This window comes from Sus scrofa, chromosome 3, assembly GCF_000003025.6.
Source record: "Sus scrofa isolate TJ Tabasco breed Duroc chromosome 3, Sscrofa11.1, whole genome shotgun sequence".
NCBI classification, from domain to species: Eukaryota; Metazoa; Chordata; class Mammalia; order Artiodactyla; family Suidae; genus Sus; species Sus scrofa.
Window position 1 is genome coordinate 38,116,099 of NC_010445.4, and position 13,133 is coordinate 38,129,231.

The window sequence follows — 13,133 nt, forward strand, 5'->3', positions numbered from 1 at the left end:
AAAGGAAGGCATCTCTGTAGCCGGCGAGGAATCAAGGTGAGAAGAGGTGAGTTAGCGGAAACCTGCCTGGTAGTGGAAACCCAAGGAACTTGGGTTTGAGGCCACTCCAAAATTCTGAACAGAGAGAGCAGTGAAGCAGCAGAGAAGTTCCTGCCGCAGCAGAACTGTTGGAGAGGTGAGAGCAGTGCCTCCGATGGTGCCCCCAGGACCAGCGGTTGCCGGCCTGCTGGGTGGGGGGTACTGATCTCCGTCCTCCCTGTTTGCTGGAGCTCAGTAGGGAGGCGGCGGAAAGAGGCCCCACCCCTTCAGTCTGGCCCTACTTAGGAGCCCCTGTTGGGCCCTGGACCCCTACCAGCCCTGGGCAGACCCAAATCCATGTCCCTTCTCTAGATCCCCGTGATATGTCGATTACTCCAGCCCTGGTGACCAGGGCCAGCGGACAAGAGGCCACGCAAGTCTGTGTGGCCGGGGCTGGACAAGGACACAGGCTGCTCCTAGCCCGCGGCCGCGGTTCTCAGATCACCCAGCGAGACGGGCTCCCGGTTGGGGGCAGGGGCAGCTTCCTGCGCGGAGACCCATCTCTAAGTGTGGGGACCTCCCGGGCTGCGGCCAGAGGCCTCACCGTGGCCAGGTCCGGTCTCGGGTCAGCGTCGCGGCTGGGGGGGCCTCAGCCTTCGCCGGGGCACCGCGCCACCAGCAGCGGAAAACGAGGCCCCGAGCAGGGCAGTCCTGGACCCGGGATCGGGAAGGCGAGCGCCTGGCAGAACCTGGCCTCGACCCTCAAGCCCGCCTTCTGGACGCACAAACAGATGTTCTGAGGGGCTCGTCACCGCGACCCCGAGGCCTCCCGGCGCACGGCCGCGGAGCCCAGACCCCGCCGAGCCTCGCCTGCGGGAGCCTGCGCCGCCGCCGCCGCCGCCGCCGCCGCCGCCGCCGCCGCCGCCGCCGCCGCCGCCGCCGCCGCCGCCGCCGCCGCCGCCGCCGCCGCCGCCGCCGCCGCCGCCGCCGCCGCCGCCCGCTCCCGAGAACGCGCCCGGGGTCGCGCATGCGCAGGCGCGCGCCTGCGCTTCCTGGGCACGCGGGCTCGGCGGGGCCGCGGCTTCGGTGACTCAGCGCCGGGGGCGGGCGGGCCGCTGGGTTCCCACCCGCGGGGGCCACGGCCTCCGCCCCCAGGCCGGGCCGCGGGGCAGGCTCGCCGCCCCAGCCCGCTCGGCCCGCCCTCCGCCCGCTGGAAGCCTGCAGGGTCTCCATGGTTTTCCTTTGGGGCCCAGAAAGGCCTTGAACTTGGTCAGAGCTGTGGGGTGAAGCCACAGATTTCTGGAGGCATTTGGGGGACGTGAAGAACGTCCACGACAGATGGGTGCTGGCAGCTACAGTGTTGTGGTTTTCACCTGCGGTCAGCCCTCAGGTAAAACAGGAACTGATAATTTTAGGGGGTTATCGCACCTCCCTTCCCTCGCCAGAAATTCGGAGAAGCTGGAAAAGCTGGAACCCTGCCCTCTCCTCCTGGTCCTTTAGGACAGAAATCCAGCCTCATCTTGCTCACTCACTCCTACTTCTGGGTGACCGCAGGCGGAAAAGCACTTAGGGCAGATGAAACTTCAGATACGGGGACCAGGGAAGGTGATATTATTAGAATATCTTTTTTTGTGGCTCCTGGGTTTCCCAGAATCACTAATCTCTGGAGCCAACAAGGACTTCAGAGATTCTGTAATATCACATCAAGTAGTTGTTAGCTTCTCTTTGAAACCTGTCCAGTGACAGGGTCTTGGGACAGGATGCTGGTTTAGTTTCCTCCCTCTGCTCTATTTGAAACCTGTCCAGTGGGGGTCTTGGGACAGGATGCTGGTTTAGTTTCCTCCCTCTGCTCTGGACCCCTGCTGTGAGACACCGCTTCTTTCTTGCAGCTCTGTGGGCATCAGGTGTGTCCCTCATTTCCCGCTTAGACCCCTGGGCACACGAGAACCTGGGAAGGACCCTCTGTGGCTCAACAAGGATGGCCAGCTGGTTACTGAAAGTAAAGGGGGAGTTCCTGCTGTGGTGCTGTGGGTTAAGGATCTGGCGGTGTCTCTGGTGGCTTGGGTCAGTGTGGAGGCGAGGTTCGATCCCCAGGTGCAGTGGATTAAAGGATACCCGCTTGCCTCAGCTGAGGCTCACATTCAATCCCTGGCTGAGGAACTTTCATGTGCTGGGGATGCGGTCATTAATTAAAAAAAAAAGAGGGGGATTTCTTTTAATTTCCTAGATTTTCTTGGCTGTTGCTTTGGGGTGGAGAGCATGCGGGCCTCTGATACCCTGGTGGCTTGAGAGGAAAGGGAAATCCTTGGAAAGGAGTTGTGTGATGGCCTCGGTGTGGATTTAGCTGCCTCTCCCACCCTCTGCCTGAGGAAGCTCTGCTCCTTTATGACGCATCCTTTTCCTGGGCTTAACATCACAGAACACCCAGGAGCATCTGGGAACTGCAGCCCAAGACAGCCACGTGGTCTCTTTACCCACAAGGAAGCTGAGACCCAGGAAAGGAGAGGTTGGCTCAGGGCCACAGAGCCGGCGAGGAGGAGAAATGGGACTCAAATCCAGGTCCCCCGATCCCCAGACCTGTTCCCGGGCTCCTCTGGCAGGTGTGCCAGGGGCCAGCAGAAAACAGACAGCACATTTCAGTGGGCTAATTTGAGGGACGGGGTAGGGAGAGTGGATTATTCTGGGGCTCATCAGGGTGGGATCTTACCACCTCTGCGCCTGGAGGCTGTGTGGAAGCTCATCGTCCCAGAGCTGGGACTCTGGGTCGGGGGTTCAGGAAGGGAGTTGGCGGGAATAAAAGCCTTGTCTTCAATTTCTCCCTCCTGCTGATCTAGCTCCCTGTGGACCAAACCCAGTGGGAAGTCGGGGGGAAGGGAGTGTGGCTTAGTCCTTACAGGACCGTTCTAGGGCGCTGCTCACGGTGGAAAAGGATGCAGAATGGACCTGGGGGGAGGGGCACGTGAAAGACCACCAGCGCAACATCCGCGCTTGCTTCTCCCACTTGTCCTATGCCAGGTAGGTCCGTTATCTCACCGCATCGTCCCGTAAACCTTGCTCGCCCATTCGACAGCTAAAGACACTGAAACAACCTGAGGGATGGAGGTACAGACAACTAAGCCGACATCTGTGGCTCCGGGATCTTATCTTGGGTGTGGCAGTTCCTCTGTGGACGTTTGCGGGATGAATGAACAAAAGAGGAGCCCAACGGAGGCCGAATGCAATGAGACTTGTCTGAAGAGCCCTAAGCTGTGCCGCTTCCTCGTGGGACCTGAGGGGCTGGAGGCCCTCTGTACAGGTGAGTCCCCTGCAGGTGGGTGTCTCACCTACTGGCTTGTAATGCAGGTGAAAGCAGGAGGTATATGGATCTGAGAAAAACCTTGGACTTTTCGCCTTTCCTAGTACAGGACAGCTTTGGAGTGAAAAACATGTCTCCTTCCGCAGCCATCCTCAGCCACCCCCTGAGTTCTGGTCCCCCCGCCCCCGCGCCCCCCAGTCTGGGCAGGAGCCCAGGTGCTGCCTCTTCCCTGCTCAACTCCCACAGTTGCTCCACCCACAAGCTGGGTTCTGCTGGGTGCGCTGCTGCTGCTGCTCCTGGAACACAGCGTTCCTCTGTCTTTGGGGATGAACCAGCCACCCCTGTGGCTGGGAGCGTTTACCAGCCCCCCCAAGATGGCCTGCGGGGGAGCGGAAACCTCAGCTCAGAGGCGCTGGGCTCTTTTCTCCACCTCCTCCACCACCCCTCCCTTCAGAATCCTCTCTCTTGGCCTCTTCCTTCTGGGAGGGTCCCCCAGGGCCTTTCATCCTCCCAGCACGTCAGCCTAATCTGTTGATCCCCTGCTGTGTATCTGAAGCTGCCGGATGTTATCTCGTTTCTTTCTCTACCTGGCGGAAAGTTGTAGGTAGGGACCGTGCAGAAAACCAAGACGCTGGTCAGGTACCTTGGCCAAGATCACACAGCTCTGAAGGGCAGAGCTGGCATTGGAGCGCTGGTCTAATTCACAGGCTCAGCCTGGCTCACTGCCCAGCCAGGATAAGCCCCGGTGCTGCGGGATTTGCCTTCATCGAGTACGTTGGCGACAAGCCTTTTCCTTGCGCCACTGCCTGCGTCCCTGGGGTCCGGCACACTGAGTGCACTGTTGCAGCCCACGCTGGTGGGTTTCCGCGTGAAGGATCTGCCTCGCACTGGATGCCACCCACAGTCTGTGTGTCCCCCTCGAGTCCCCTGCTGCTGATGGTGCCCCCATGGAGGCAGGGGAGCATTCCACCCAGTACTGTTTTTTGGCTGTTCACGGCACGTGGAAGTTCCCCGGCCAGGAATGAAACCCACGTCACAACAGCAGCCCAAAAGCCACAACAGTGACAGCACTGGATCCTTAGCCCACTGCACCACAAGAAACTCCCACTGGATCTAGTGCTTTTTTTTTTTTAATTTTATGATGATTTTTATTTTTTCTATTATGGCTGGTTTACGGTGCTCTGACAATTTTCTACTGTACAGCGAGGTGACCCAGTCACACCTACATGTACACCTTCGTTTTTCTCCCATTATCATGCTCCATCGCAAGTGACCAGACACAGTTTCCAGTGCTACACAGCAGGATCTCGTTGCTTATCCATTCCAAAGGCAATAGTTTGCATCTATTAATCCCAAATTCCCAGTCCCTCCCACTCCCTCCTCCTCCCCCTTGGCAACCACAAGTCTGTTCTCCAAGTCCATGAGTTTCTTTTCTGTGGGAAGGTTCATTTGTGCCGTATATTAGATTCCAGGTATAAGTGGTATCATATGGTATCTGTCTTTCTCTTTCTGATGTACTTCGCTTAGTGGGAGAGTCTTTAGCTCCATCCATCCATTGCGTCGAGTGGTGAATGGCACTGCCCGCCCCCCTGCTCTCTAAAGCCCACCTCATATGCCACTTCCTCCAAAGCCATTCACCTCCAGTGTCCCAGCCTCGCCTTGGTGAGCCTTCTTCCCTAGAGCGTTGGTCACATTCTCTCCTGTGTGCACCGTAAATTGGGATATGCAGTGTATCTTCTTTGCCGGGGGCAGGGGTTCTATTGCCATCGGATATGCATCTGTCCAGTTTGTAACCCGACCTCACGCACAGTGAGCCACCAGTGAATGAAGGCATCTGGGGGGCTGAGAAGCGTTCGTAAAGTGACGGTCCATCCCTCAACTATACATGCTTACTTGGCTTCAAACAAGAATCGGCTGTGTGATCACGGTCCTGGGTGAGCCTGGGTGCTGGGAGGGTGGAGGCTGCCTTGTTTTCTCCGGGAGCTTTGAATTTGGGGAAATGGAGACGCTGATGAGAGCAGCCAGTGGACAACAGCCAGTGGAAGGTCCTACACATCTGCCTCTCCAGATGGGGCCCGAAGAATGGAGAGCTGACCTCTTGACCTTTATCATGGGCTGCAGCTGTCCTGAGCCCATCCCCTGCCCTCTGGGACCCTTTATGTTTGCACCGATAGATAGAGGCCTTCGCCCCCCCGCCGGGGCGTGGGGGAGACCTTGGCCGCAATGGCAGCCCGCCCTCCCTGGGACCACAGGGGGCTCAGAGCACCCATTTTCCGTATCACTCAAGACAGACAGATGCTGGGGCCCTTGACTGAGAACGAGTGGGGCTGGGATGACTCATCTGCGCTCTTCCCACCTACATGTGGGTTCAGAGCCTTTAGGCATCGGAACAGTTCCCCGGGAGAGGCCCGGAGGGCGCCCCATGCAGATGGCGGCTTGGGTTCCTGCTTCTCAAAGGTCTGTCGCTGCCCCCGAGTTTCACGGTCCAGATCAGTGAGGGGCCCTCCAGCTGGATGGGCGTGGACAACCGCAGAAGAGGCAGCCACGGAAGGAGAGCCCTGGCCTGGGCATCAGGCAGCCCAGAGGTGAACCGGGCTCTGCCAGGAGCTCACTGTGTGTGTGTGTCAAGGAAAGAGGCTCATTTTTCATGAGCAGACAGACGTCTTGCTTCCCCACCACCTCCCACTGCATGAACTGAGGGCTGTGAGAAGTCAAAACCCGTCCCTACCCTGATGGTCTCAGTCTGTAAATCAGTACAGATCAGGGTCAGAAACGCTGGACACGGGTGTTCTGGGAGCACAGAAGAGAAGCAAACTCGTCCTTCCTAGAGGAAAGGAGGGGACACTTACCTGAAGAGGTGACACTTGAGCTGGACCTTGGAATTTGATGGGAGTCACTCTGTTGCATCTTTGGAGAAGTGTGTGCAGCCTTTTGTCAGTGGAATGAGGTCAGGGCAGGTGGAGAGGTGGGAGATAAAGACAGGAGATTAGGTGGGAAGGGCCTTCTTAAGTCGTGTGAACTGGGGACCTTGTCCCAAAGGTGAAGGGGCGACTAGAGCCGACTGTGGCAGAAAGACCCCTCTGCCAGGAGCGTGGAGGATGGATCGGATGCGTCAAAGATGAAGAGAGACCCTGGGCAGGAGTGGGTCACACGGTCACAGGAGGGCGGTTTGGGACCTCAGCTGTGGGGTTGGTGAGGAGGGTTAGACGCGATAATCCCCAGCGGAAGTTCTCTGCTCTGAACTCATCTGGCTTCTGGTCCTGGGTGCACCTGCCCCTCCCCCCCTGCTCCTAGTCGGTCCCCTGGGTTGTTTGCCAGTCCTTCCCCGTCTCCAGCCCCTGGGGTGCATGGGGCTATGACCTGTGTGGATTTTGACCTTATCCAGTGTCCCTGTTTGTTGGTTTTGTCCGCCCAGCACTTCCGATGAGACTGGACTGGTGGAAGGCGCTACCCTGCCTTGGGGTCCTTCCCACCCCCATCCGGCCCTGACTCTGGCCTTGGACCATGGGGCTCCAGGCTGGCAACGGCGACTCTGCCGTCCTGGCTCTTTGCGAGAGGAAGGATTGAGATGGCCCATCCCACTGGAAGAGGTGGATAAGCAGGAACTAGAAAAATGGATTAAAGGGACCTTAGTCGAAGAAAGAGCAGAAGGTGAAATACAGGGCAGTCCCACAGAGTGACCCAGCGAATTTGAGCCCCGTGATTTAGGTCTATCAAATGTAATCCTAAAACCTGAAGTTCGTGTCTCTCCCTAGTCCCGCCACTGTTATCCCAGGCCAGGGTCACACTGCTGCCTGTTCCTGCTCTCCTGGTCTGTGAAACTGTCATCTCGTGATTCTTGGGCCCATAGACCTCAGTAACCTGTCAACAAAGAGGTTTCTGGGGAGTTCCCATCGTGGCACAGCGGAAACGAATCTGACCAGCAACCATGAGGACACAGGTTCAATCTCTGGCCTCACTCAGTGGCTTAAGGATCCAGTGTTGCCAGGAGCTGTGGTGTAGGTCACAGACGTGGCTCGGATATGGTGTTGCTGTGGCTGTGGTGTAGGCCGGCAGCTACAGCTCCGATTTGACCCCTAGCCTGGGAACCTCCACATGCCTCAGGTGCGGCCCTAAAAAGACCAAAAAAAAAAAAAAAAAGTTTGGTGCCTGATGTGTGCCCACCTCCCACTGGCTGGGATAGGATACAGGATGCTCCCAGCTGTGTTCTCAAGGAATCAGGAAGCTGGTATTTTAGTCTAGTTGGGAGAGCAAAACACACATAGAGAACCAACTAGAGAGCAGAACAGGCGAGCGGTCAGGAGGGCAGTCAAGGCGGAGAAGGAGGAATTGGGGACTTGGGATTAACAGATCCACAACTACTGTATATAAAATAGATAACAAGGACCTGCTGTATAGACTAGAAAACCATACTCGATATCTTGTAATCACCTACAATGAAAACGAATCTGAAAAAGAATTTGTATCTTTGCATCTGTATCTACAAAACGGAATGTCTTTGCTACACTCCTGATACATTATATTTTATTTTTATTTTATTTTATTTTTTGCTTTTTAGAGCCCCACCTATGGCATAGGGAGGTTCCCAGGCTAGGGGTCGAATCGGAGCTACAGCTGCCAGCCTACACCACAGCCCCAGCAACACCAGATCCGAGCCATGTCTGTGACCTACACCTCAGCTCACGGCAACGCCGGATCCTTCACCCACCGAGTGAGGCCAAGGATCGAACCCGCAATCTCATGGTTCCTAGTTGGATTCGTTTCCACGGAGCCACGACGGAAACTCCTACACCTGATACATGATAAATCAACCACACTTCAATTAAAAAAAGACGGCAGTTAAGCTTGGGTGGGACGTGCTGCAGGGCCCATAGAACCTGCGCAAGGAAGAAGCAGATGGTCTGGTCTCTTGGGTTCCCTCAGTTGTGGGGCAGGATCCAGCCTAGATCTAGCTGAAAGCCTAAGCAGGATCCCGACCAGCCTCAGGGTGCGGGGCCAAATGGCCTTGACGCTGCTCTCGTCCAGGGCTCCGTCCTTGTGTCCTAAATGTTCACGCCATTTCCTCAGCCAGCACCTCTCTGCTCGTCCAGATTCTCCACCGGCTCTTCGAGGCCCAGCCCAAAGGGCCTTCGTCTTTTTGCACGAAGGCCCTTTCCTTCCACCCGTTGGATTTGTTGCGGATCCTCCAGAGTCCTGGTCTCATAACTCTGCTGGGGTGTTTATCCCATCTCATGACGCATTTGTGAAAGTCACGTCTCTCCTGTATTTGTGTTTTCATCCATCTCGCTGGCTTGTGAGCGTCTCGTTAGCAGGGACTTTGTCTGATTTGTTTCTCTACCTCCCAGGGACTAGCCGGGAGTGGTACTCTGCTCAGAAATGTCTGTTAAGTGGATGAGCAGTAGTTTGACAGAAATATTCTCCCTGGTATATCAGTGATATGAAGTCAGTTTTGTAAAAGTAATTCTAGGAGGAGTTTCCACTGTGGCTCAGTGGTTAACGAACCTGACTCGTATTGGTGAGGACATGGGTTTGATCTCTGGCCTTGCTCGGTGGGTTAAGGATCTGGTGTTGCCGTGAGCTGTGCTGTAATTCACAGATGCAGCTCACATCCTGCGTTGCTGCGGCTCTGGTGCAGGCCGGCAGCTACAGCTCTGATTGGATCCCTAGCCTCGGAACCTCCATAAGCTGTGGGTGCAGCTCTAAAAAAAAAAAGAGAGACAAAAAGCCAAAATAAAATAAAATAAAATAAATTTGGAGTTCCCATTGTGGTGCAGCAGAAACAAATCTGACTAGGAACCATGAGGTTGTGAGTTTGATTCCTGGCCTCGCTCAGTGGGTTAAAGATCTGGCATTGCTGTGAGGTGTGGTATAGGTCACAGATGTGGCTCAGATCCTGTATTGCTGTGGCTGTGGTGTAGGCCGGCGGCAACAGCCTGGGAACCTCCATATGCCATGGGTGCGGCCCTGGAAAAAAAAAAAAAAAGACACACAAAAAAAGTAATTCTAGGAGTTCCCCTTGTGGCTCAGTGGGTTAAGAACCCAACTATATCTATGAGGATGTGGGTTCGATCCTTGGCCTCTCAGTGGGTTAAGGATCCAGTGTCGTTGCAAATTGCTGTGTTACTTGCAGATGCGGCTTGGATCCAGCATTGCCGTGGCTGTGGCTGTGACCCCTAGCCTAGGAACTTCCATATACTGCAGGTGTGGCCATAAAAACAAAGCAAAAGTAATACTAAAACCAGAAGGGGGAGGTGCCTGCTTTCTGCGGCCAACTTCTGGTAGAGGAGCAGTCAGATGGAAGGGTGTGGTCCGTTGGACTTGTGTGGACACGAGGGAGAAGGGTATCCAGCCGGCTCTTGGTCTTGACCTTCAGCACCCCGGGGCTGAAAATAGGGTAAGAGAGTCAAGATGGGCCTCCTTGGAGTTCCCGTTGTGGCGCAGCAGAAACGAATCTGACTAGCATCCGTGAGGATGCAGGTTTGATCCCTGGCCTCGCTCAGTGGGTAAAGGATCCAGCGTTGCCATGAGCTGGGGTGTAGGTCGCAGATGTGGCTCGGATCTTGCATGACTGTGGCTGTGGCATAGGCCAGTGACTACAGCTCTGATTCAACCCCTAGCCTGGGAACCTCATATGCCATGGGTTCTGTCCTTAAAAAGCAAAAAAAAAAAAAAGATGGTTCTCCCTTAGCTTGTGGAGAGAGTCTTAGAATCAGAAGAGTCGGTGACTAACTCTGAGCCAGTATAGTTGCTGTATTAACCTCTTGGAACCAAAGCAGATGAGAAATATAGGAGTTCTTTGCAGCGTCTAAAGTGTTACTGGGATATGAAGCATCCTTGTATTTTTCTCTTACTTCTGATCTTTCCTTCTCTTTCATTCCTTCTGTAACACAATTCAAATCCCCAGGCACTAAGGCTAGCTGGGAAAAGGGAGTCTCCATCTGAGTTCCCATCTAGGTCCCAAGACCGGACCCCCGGTGGCAGGGAGGGCGGACATGGTTTTTTGGCTTCTCCACCAGATGACCTTGGGCACCTCCTTTGAACTCCCTGAGCCTCAGTTTCCTCGTCTGTAAAAGGGAGATAATTGTCTTCACCGCACCCACTTCCTGGGGCTCCAGGGAGGGTCAGACGAGACAGTGGGCGTTACAGTGCCTTGGAAAGGTCTGTTCAGATGCTGTGGATTTACTTTTTAATCCGGGCTGGAGGGCCCTGGATGAACTTTGCCAAGACGGTGGCCCATTTAGACAGTGACATCATGCACCTGTAATGGGAGTGCAGGGTGGGGCGTGGAAGGTGGCCCAGAGTCTCAGGGGTAGGGGACCCCGCCCGGTGCCCGCCTGGGGACGACCTGAGCCTGTTGTCACTCATTTAAATGATCTGAAGAAATTCAGTCTCCTGGCTGCCAAACTGGCAAAGACTCTGCCATGACGTCTGTACTCAGGGGAGATGGGGATTCGATTTCAAGGGTTGAGGCCATTCTGATTTGCTTCACTGTCTCCAGGGTCTAACCCTGGTGCCTGGACGTGGTGGGCAACCAGAATCGATCTGTGGGGAAACAAAATTCAGGTGGTGCGTTTTGAGATCTCTTATCGTCTGTGTTCTCACTTCTTTTGTGTTTGCAAATTCCAGGTGTAGATAAACACTTAAAAACCAAACCAAACCCAAACAACAGACCACGATTCCAAGACATGGTGGCCTGACTCGTGGCTGGAGACGTGACTGGCCAGGGTTAATGAAAGGTCTGGCTTCAGAGTTCAGAGGCTGGCGTCCCCACCTTGGCGCTTTGTTGATCCCAGGAGGCTGTGAGGTCAGAGTTGTGTGGGAGGGGCCCTGGGTGTCTGGGGCCAGCGAGGTTTGAAGTCCCTTCATCGACCTCACGGGTCCCTAGAGCTGAAAGAGAATGGCCTCATCCAAACATATGTGTGAGTGTGTGCTGTGTGCCCGGCCCTGTGCTGGGGCTACGAGGAAGGCTGGGTTGTGGCTCCAGGGTTGGGCGGCCTGGAGCTGAGAAGAGGAACAGAGGCTTCCCGCTGGCGGGCAGGGAGTGCCCGGGCAGAGGAGTGGTGGACAGTCCTGGCACGGCAGTGGGGGCAGAGCAGGGACCCTCAAAGGCTTGGGAGGAAGTGGAAATACATGAGGAGGACACAGTCAGTCCCTGATTCTCATCTCTTCCCCCTGCAGATGTCTCCTGTCCTTTTCTGGCCCCAGCTAGGAGGCGATCGTAGCTTTCTGTTTCCAACAACTACAAAGGTAGCCCCTTGAAACCGTCATTACCCCACAGACTGGCAGGATGCTCTGGCTGTCAGCTGGGGCATGCTTGCAGCTTCTAGAGGCCAGCGTCTCTGCTCCTCCCCTGTCCCCACCCCGCCTCCACCATCCCCAACTGCACCCAACCTCAGTCTAGCAGCAGGGCCTCACCCCCTGGTGTTTGGAATCGTGACGTCCTCTTCCTTCGCCAGCTGGAGAGAACCCTCTGCTTCTAAAGGACACATGTGCTTAGGTCAGGCCTACCTGGACAGTCTCCCTTGGATTATCTTGAAGTCGACTGATTAGTAACCTTAATTACACCTGCAGAATTCCCGTTGCCCCGTACTAATGTAATCACCGTCCCGAGGACTCGTGTGGGAACTCTTGGAGGGATCTAAGATCTTGCTGACCACAGCTATGTTAGGATGAGAGGCTGACCCCAGGCCGTAGGGTTCGAAGAGAGGAAGGAAGCTAAGGTGTGGCAAGAACTTGGTACTCAGCAAACATTTTTCACAAATGTCATCCCCGGCCTCATATCACAGTGAGAATGTAGGTGTTGTTATCATTATTATCATTCTATTAGTGGGAACACTGAAGCTAAGAGAAGAAAAAAAAAAAAAGGCATAGCTACGAAATGGCAGCACCATCTAATGGCAAAGCCTCCTTTTTCCACTCCGCCGTCTTGGGAAGGTGGAGCCGGGTAACTCAGGGGAGATAAAGGGCAAAGCTCTTGGTGTCTGATGTGCTGCGGGGCGAAGGAGAGAGAAGACTCTAAGACGAGTCTGGGGAAGGGAGAGGGATGGTGGCATCATTCACAGGAACTCGCCCAGGGGCTAACTCGGTGGCATGGAGGAAAGACGCTGATTTCTGTGTGGATTTCGAATGTTCAGGATCCCCAGGCTGGGTTCACCCATACCTCTTAGCTTCATAGAAGCTGCTTCTCTCAGCAAGGAAAGGGCAGGGCCACCTGTCCCCATGCCTGGTGACTGCTTTAAGGCCTAAGAAGAGCCGAGAAGCCTGCAGGTGCTAGGTTCGAGCGGGGGAGGGAGAGGAGGGGAAGGGCTCCCCACCACCTGTGAACCCTTCTTTGCTGCACGTCGGGCAGCCTCGGTGTGGACCCTGGCTTGACTCATGGACTCTGACGCAGAGATCACCCAGGCGGGTCCCGCTGTGAAGCTGGTGCTCGGATAGGGGTTCTAGCACAGCGCCTGCCCCTGGCTCTCCTCCAGACCATTCGTGATGAATTAGACCCGTCGTAACTCATATTTGTCCCCGTTCTTCCGGGGCTTCCAGTGGGCGAGGATCGCAAAGGCGCTTTGACAGCAACGGTGCGGCTTCTCTAACAGAAAGACCCCTCTCTGTGCAGGCGGCCTGGAGCACCGGGGGAAGAGTGGGTCAGCGCTTCTGAGTTGACTCATCACCTTGCTTTCTCTGTGCCACGGGGACTCTGCCACTCAGAGCAGGATGGAACTTCTCTGGGGCTTTGTCCTCGCCCTGTTTGGGAAGACTACGGGCACACTCCAAGAAATGGTTGTAATTAAGAACTTTAATGGGGAGTTCCCATTGTGGCTCGTCA

General features: G+C 55.4%; 1 protein-coding gene across 2 annotated transcripts in view; it reads left to right on the forward strand.

The window, feature by feature from the left end:
* Positions 1,113-13,133, forward strand: part of ADCY9 (adenylate cyclase 9) — a 186,390-nt gene continuing 174,369 nt past the window's right edge. The window contains exons 1-2 of one of the 2 annotated variants that reach the window (XM_021086710.1): positions 1,113-1,408; positions 3,034-3,313. The gene's annotated coding sequence lies outside the window, so the exon portion shown is untranslated. The remainder of the gene's footprint in view (positions 1,409-3,033; positions 3,314-13,133) is intronic. The other variant, XM_021086711.1, reaches the window with a different exon arrangement.